The sequence below is a fragment of the Pinus tabuliformis genome, chromosome 5_2 (assembly GCF_031772625.1).
Source record: "Pinus tabuliformis cultivar Carrire ecotype Pingquan chromosome 5_2, CPIR1, whole genome shotgun sequence".
In the NCBI taxonomy this organism is placed as follows: domain Eukaryota; kingdom Viridiplantae; phylum Streptophyta; class Pinopsida; order Pinales; family Pinaceae; genus Pinus; species Pinus tabuliformis.
The window spans coordinates 106343752-106349472 of NC_142306.1; the positions used below are offsets into that span (position 1 = coordinate 106343752).

Sequence of the window (5721 nt, forward strand, 5' to 3'; positions counted from 1 at the left end):
TTGGAAAATGGAGAAAATTCCACAACCCCACATTCACCATAACTTGATATATATCCTATGGCCAATTGGTTGTGCAAAAAACAAGGAAGCATATTTACAAGAATATCAAGTAGATTTATTGAGGGGTTTTTTTGACTGCGCTAACTAATCGAGAAGGTGTGGATACCGTGCTCTCATCATCCTGGAACGAGGGTGCATTTACCACTTCTGGTGGTTTTCTGGTAGCCGGGAGGACGGGACTAATAGTACAGCTAAGCTTATTGCGTACGGGGGTGTTTTCATTTTGGCTAAATGGTTAGGGCTGGATAAAATTTATGTACATGAAGACTCCACGAAAATTATAGATTGGGTCAAAGATTACATTAATTTTTTGGTGGCCGGGAAAGGGCTGGACTAATAGTAGTGCTAAATTTATTGGGCACTGTGACGTTCTCGCCATCTCTAAATGGCTAGGGCTGGACAAAATTCATGTACATGAAGGGGTTGGACAAAATTTATGTACATAAAGACTAGTTCAAAGATTACACTAATTTCAACCCTCATATTCTATGGATATCAAGAATCTGGCACCCTCTTCCCGAAACATCATCTACACTCACATCTACATAAAACAAAATCAGATGGCTGATCTTCTTTCAAAAAAGTGCATTAAATCACTAACAAGTAAATATTATTAAACATATGTTCAGGACATTCTGATGAATGCAGGGAGTTTCAATACCATTTAAGAATTAAAACGTTGAACATAATGGTGTTCTTTATGGTAATATTGTTACAAACCATACTGTTAAGAAACTGAATTCCAATTTTGTGAATAAATAGAAGATATCAATAAATAGAAAGAATATGCAAAAACATGATTTTGGTATGGATTTTATTGAAAACTTTGTAAAAATGTGTATTTTATTGAAACTTTGTAAAAATGTGTGGAAAAGAGATTCTGTCTCGTACCAGGAACTTCTGTATGGAATTTAAGAAATGTACTCTCTTTTATTAATGAATGTACTCTCTTTTATGCCCAATTAAATTAATATTTTTTAGAATATTATAATAAAGATGGAAATCGCCGAATGTAAAGAACCATGTGACACAATTTCTACGTAAAAGAAAACTATGCGAAATCGAATTAATGTTTTTAAAGCCTCCAAATTAACTATTTGTTCAAAAACAGCCATGGATATGGTTTACAATTACATTCGTTCCACAAAGTCGTGGGAAATAGGTTAAGACAAATGAATCCATTTGGCCACGCTCGGAATTCCATTGTTAACCACGAATAGCGTGTAGTATCCGGACGGTGCTGCAACAGAGCTTGGGGGTGCTGTAACTACAGCAACATATATTCCACTTACACTCTCTACGCTCCTTGACGCAAGCATGAGCAGTCTCTGATTCATGGAAAATGAATGAGTTGTGAAAGGCGGACTGTAAATGTTGAACTGAAGATTGTTGTGAACATAATCTAAAACAGAGAATTGAACCGTGAATCCTGTACCATAGCTTACAGAGTCTGTAGATAGGGAAACAATGGTAGGCCTCAAGTTACTGTAGGATTCGTCCAAGTAATAAGGACTGTATGCTTCCAGACGAAGCTCGGTTGGAAAGGCGACTCCAGATATAACGTAGCCAATGTGGGGGTTGGAGCCCCCCACAAATATCCTCCCATCAGGCAATACATTTGCACTCGAATGATACATTCTCGGAATGATTGAAGCTGCCAGTAATGTGAATCGCTGCCCTGCCAATCCATTAGGTCTGTATAAATAGGGAGCAAGAGCTGGGTTCCTTGCCATCTCCCAACCTGCAGTCCCATTTTCGGCTCCATTGATTATCATAATTTCACCGTTAGGAAGAATGAGCATATCTCCCATAACCCTGGGTGCAGGCATATTCTCCATAGCCCAAGCAGGGCTGGGCTCTGTAATAACAATTCTTCCACAGCTTTGAAGAGCGTTTAGGAAATTCCCAGCTTTTGCTGAGGTGTAACCGTTCTCAGGAGCACCACCACAGATGATAATTTCTATCCTCTGGAATCTATCAGATGCCGAGAGTGGCAACATAGCAGATGAACCGGAGGAGGGGTAATTTCTTGGTCCACCTGGCATCCTGGGAAATGTCTTTACAACACGATTTGTTATGTAATCAAATAAGATGGAATCCTTGTTGGCGAAGATGAAGATATTTCCATCGGAGGACAGATGCAGAAAGGGATAGAGATTGTTCTCCACATTGGGAGTATTAGTCTGTGAAAGAAACGGCAACGAATATGATTGGCCTCCAGGCACGAACTCGTAGGAGAAAGCTCGCCTGCCTCCCACAACAATAATTCTATTGTCGGGAAGGATCTGACTGGAAACATACCATCGCTTTTCTTGAAGTCGATTAGATCCTCCTTCATTCCAATCGCAGGTCGAATTAGCACAGGGTACAAAAGAACGAACAGCCTTGGCTCCATCGTTGAATCCACCGGTGCTCACCAAAGTACCGTTGGACGCAAAGGCTCCAGATGAACACCAAGTATCAGTCATGACCATTAACGCCCTCACATTTTTCGTGCCAATGTTGTATTCAATGGAGTGAGCCCAGCAGTCGTGGTTGAGCGCTTCATCGTTTGGATCGTTTCTGCAACGTCCGTTTGGGAGGAGCAGTTGGGAAGGACCATAGTCCGTGCGATCAAACATGACCACTGTATTTTTGAAGGTCGTGCTCATATGCATGGCAGAAATACCTCCATTAGGAACCACAAGCTCCCATGAACCAGGCTTCACAGCTGTCTGACCTCTCACACTTGACAGGGCAAAAAGGCCAATACACAGACCAACAAAAAATTGAAGCATTGTAGAAGTGAATGATATCCCAAATCGCTCGCGCTCATGATATTATTTTCTCCTAAATCTTAACTATCAGACTATGTCAGAGAGCCATGCTATGCGAACAATCTATTATAGTTGGGACCCGGAGACAGACATGAGAAAATGGTTATATCTAAACTTATTTATATGTGTAAGAGAAAGAAGGTAGTAAATGTCACGTAATGAGACTGTCTACTATAAGGCAAGGAGACATACGTATAGAATCATAAATGTGATATATAATCGAAAATGAGAAATGTGTGGACTGTGATTTGGAATCCAAAAGTTTATTACTTAACGAAGGCTTAGCTGTTGCCTATCGGGGTGTTTTGTTTCTCAGTGAACGTTTTGTAAATCTGTTGAGGGGTTTGCGTGTACGCTCCTAAGCCAGATGGTTTGGTTTAACATATTGGGCGTACTTTACAGGCTGGGTGTTTAATTCATCATTGCTAATACGGAGGGAGGTACTGTAGTCGTCTCCATCGGCGATTTGTTATGTTTCTTCCGTCAAACTGTATCTCATTGCATCAGTGTGAGTTTCTTCGTGTAATTTCCGCGTGGGCTGGTAGTTTCGGATTTGTAGACTCAGCCTCCACAGAGGTACGTTGGAAAAGAATGCGAAATTTAGTTAGGGACGACTGGTAAGTCGGACGGCTTTACCACGCACGCCTACCCTGTTCATTGTTCATTGTCGCGTAGGAATTTCAAATCCGAGACACCCGTGACAATTTGTGCTACTGGTTTGGAATATTCGAAAAAAAAATGTTGACGAGCATGGAAATTTTTTGGCTGTACGCTAAATCACTTCATGACAGCAGACAATTTATCCAAAAAAAAATTTCCATCCCTAATTGGATCTGTCTTTATTCCAGGATAGAAAAGCCACATTATTTGATTTATTGAATGAAAGGAATCTTTACTTCCGTGGAGGCCAAAGCAGAAAGGCTGACCTCGATCAAGCGCGCGCGTTTTCTATTTATATATAGATCTTAAACCGTGATCAGTTTTAATATTAATGGAAAATAGATTTACACTTTAATATTTAAATAATCAAATAAATTTGATCTTCCATCTCGTTGTCATCCCCCACATCTTTCATAAACCTAAATCTTATGAAGTAAATATGAACGTACACCTTCTTCAGAAGAGTTATCTCTACAACTTTGCTTTCATCCTCAAACTCTTATCATAAACCTAAATCTTAATGATAATTAGTGCTGAACCAAAACCCTCAGCGACTTGCTTTCATCCTCAAATTCTCATTACAAACCTAAACGCCAGCTACAATTTAATTTGAATCTAAACCCTAATTAATGAGAAACCTAAACCCCAGCTAGAATTTAATTTGAACCAAACCCTAATTAATGAGAAGTGTAAGATTTAGTTGTTGCATATATGTTAATATTATTTCCTTTCAAACGCAACTTGCACGCAATTTATTTCCTGTGAGACACTGCTTGGTCGCAATTTTAAATGCCTGCGTTTTCTTTACTTCCTTATCTTAATATGCAGTCGTCGTTTTGCTTCTCCTGTCCCCCAGCTAGCAAACCAGAGCTATTCGATTTGTCTATTGCCTTTAGATATACCATGGTTAGTGTGATCCACGCTTGAATGCTGCTCTGCAAAAAAATGCATTGGTCTTTTTCCTCGTATTGTTACATTTCACCATATCCGTGACATTTATTTGTCTAATTATTTGACGAGAACTAGTTAGTTCAGTTTAACGTTTTATTAGTACGTTTGTATTTTAATTTTTTTTAAAGAGGATTTGGTGGTCGGTATATTGGGATGTTTATTATTTTTATTAGGTTTCAAATATCATGATAAATACTTTTGGCCATTTTTAATAAGGATATCTGAACTCTTGCTGAGACATAAATTCTTGGTATATTTGCCTTACGAGTTGTTGGATATACTCTCCAACAAGTTACTCATTCACCATATTAAAAAAAAAATACACTTTAATTAAATTCTCCAAGATTTTTATTTTTTGTCAAATGAGGGAGATTATATTAATTCTAAAGACACAAAATTACATCACAAATGTTTATTATTGGTCTACAAGTGGGAAATGAGACCAATAACATAGACTCAGAAGTTTCATGTTGCCTATATTTTTTCTAATATGTTGATCTAGGCTATAGACTCTCAACAAAAAAGCAAAATTACATAAACTTTAGTGCTAGTTCTGAGAAACAAAAACATATTGTTGTAAAAAAGCACACCTAGGCTTGAAATTTCGAGAGAGTCACGCTTTATGATTCTATGGCTTGTCTCACTACTATGGAGAGGCTCTAGTGTCGAGAGTGGGTGTGTCAGGACGAGTGAAGTGCTTGAACAAATGATTAATGTTGTTGTTGACAATTTCCATTGTTTCCATTAGTTCTCCTATATAGATAATGAGCTCCCGCTGAGCATCTTCTCAATTTGTGAGGACCTTGTCCATAAGAGTCTTGACATGCCAATACAAGTGTACAGTTTGCAAATAGGTAGTAGCCTTGGTCGTAGTCGAGTTTCCAATATTGGGGATCTACAGCAGAATTAGGAACTAATCTGGGAGCCTACCTAACCTAGTCATCAATATTAGCTATGGTGCTTTTAATGGCCTCACGCATAAGCCTCCTATACCTTTCCATAGAGAATTGGTAGAATGTTAAGCTCAGGGATAATGTAGGGAGGGAGGGGTCAGTGAAGGAGGACGCAGATTGACCCTACCAAAGTGGCCACTCGTAAGATGACAACGATCCATTAAAGAATTAGAGGCTTAAACAAGGCAATAAACTTTGGGTGAGTTCCCTAGAGAGAGAGAAGGTTGAGACTAGGCAAGAGAAGGTAAAGGTCAGGTGAGAGTAATGATGGGAAATAGTCT

At 38.9% G+C, this 5721-nt stretch overlaps 1 pseudogene; it reads right to left on the reverse strand.

The window, feature by feature from the left end:
* Positions 1-1223: 1223 nt before the first annotated feature.
* Positions 1224-2891, reverse strand: LOC149157729 (aldehyde oxidase GLOX pseudogene; annotated as a pseudogene).
* Positions 2892-5721: the final 2830 nt, after the last annotated feature.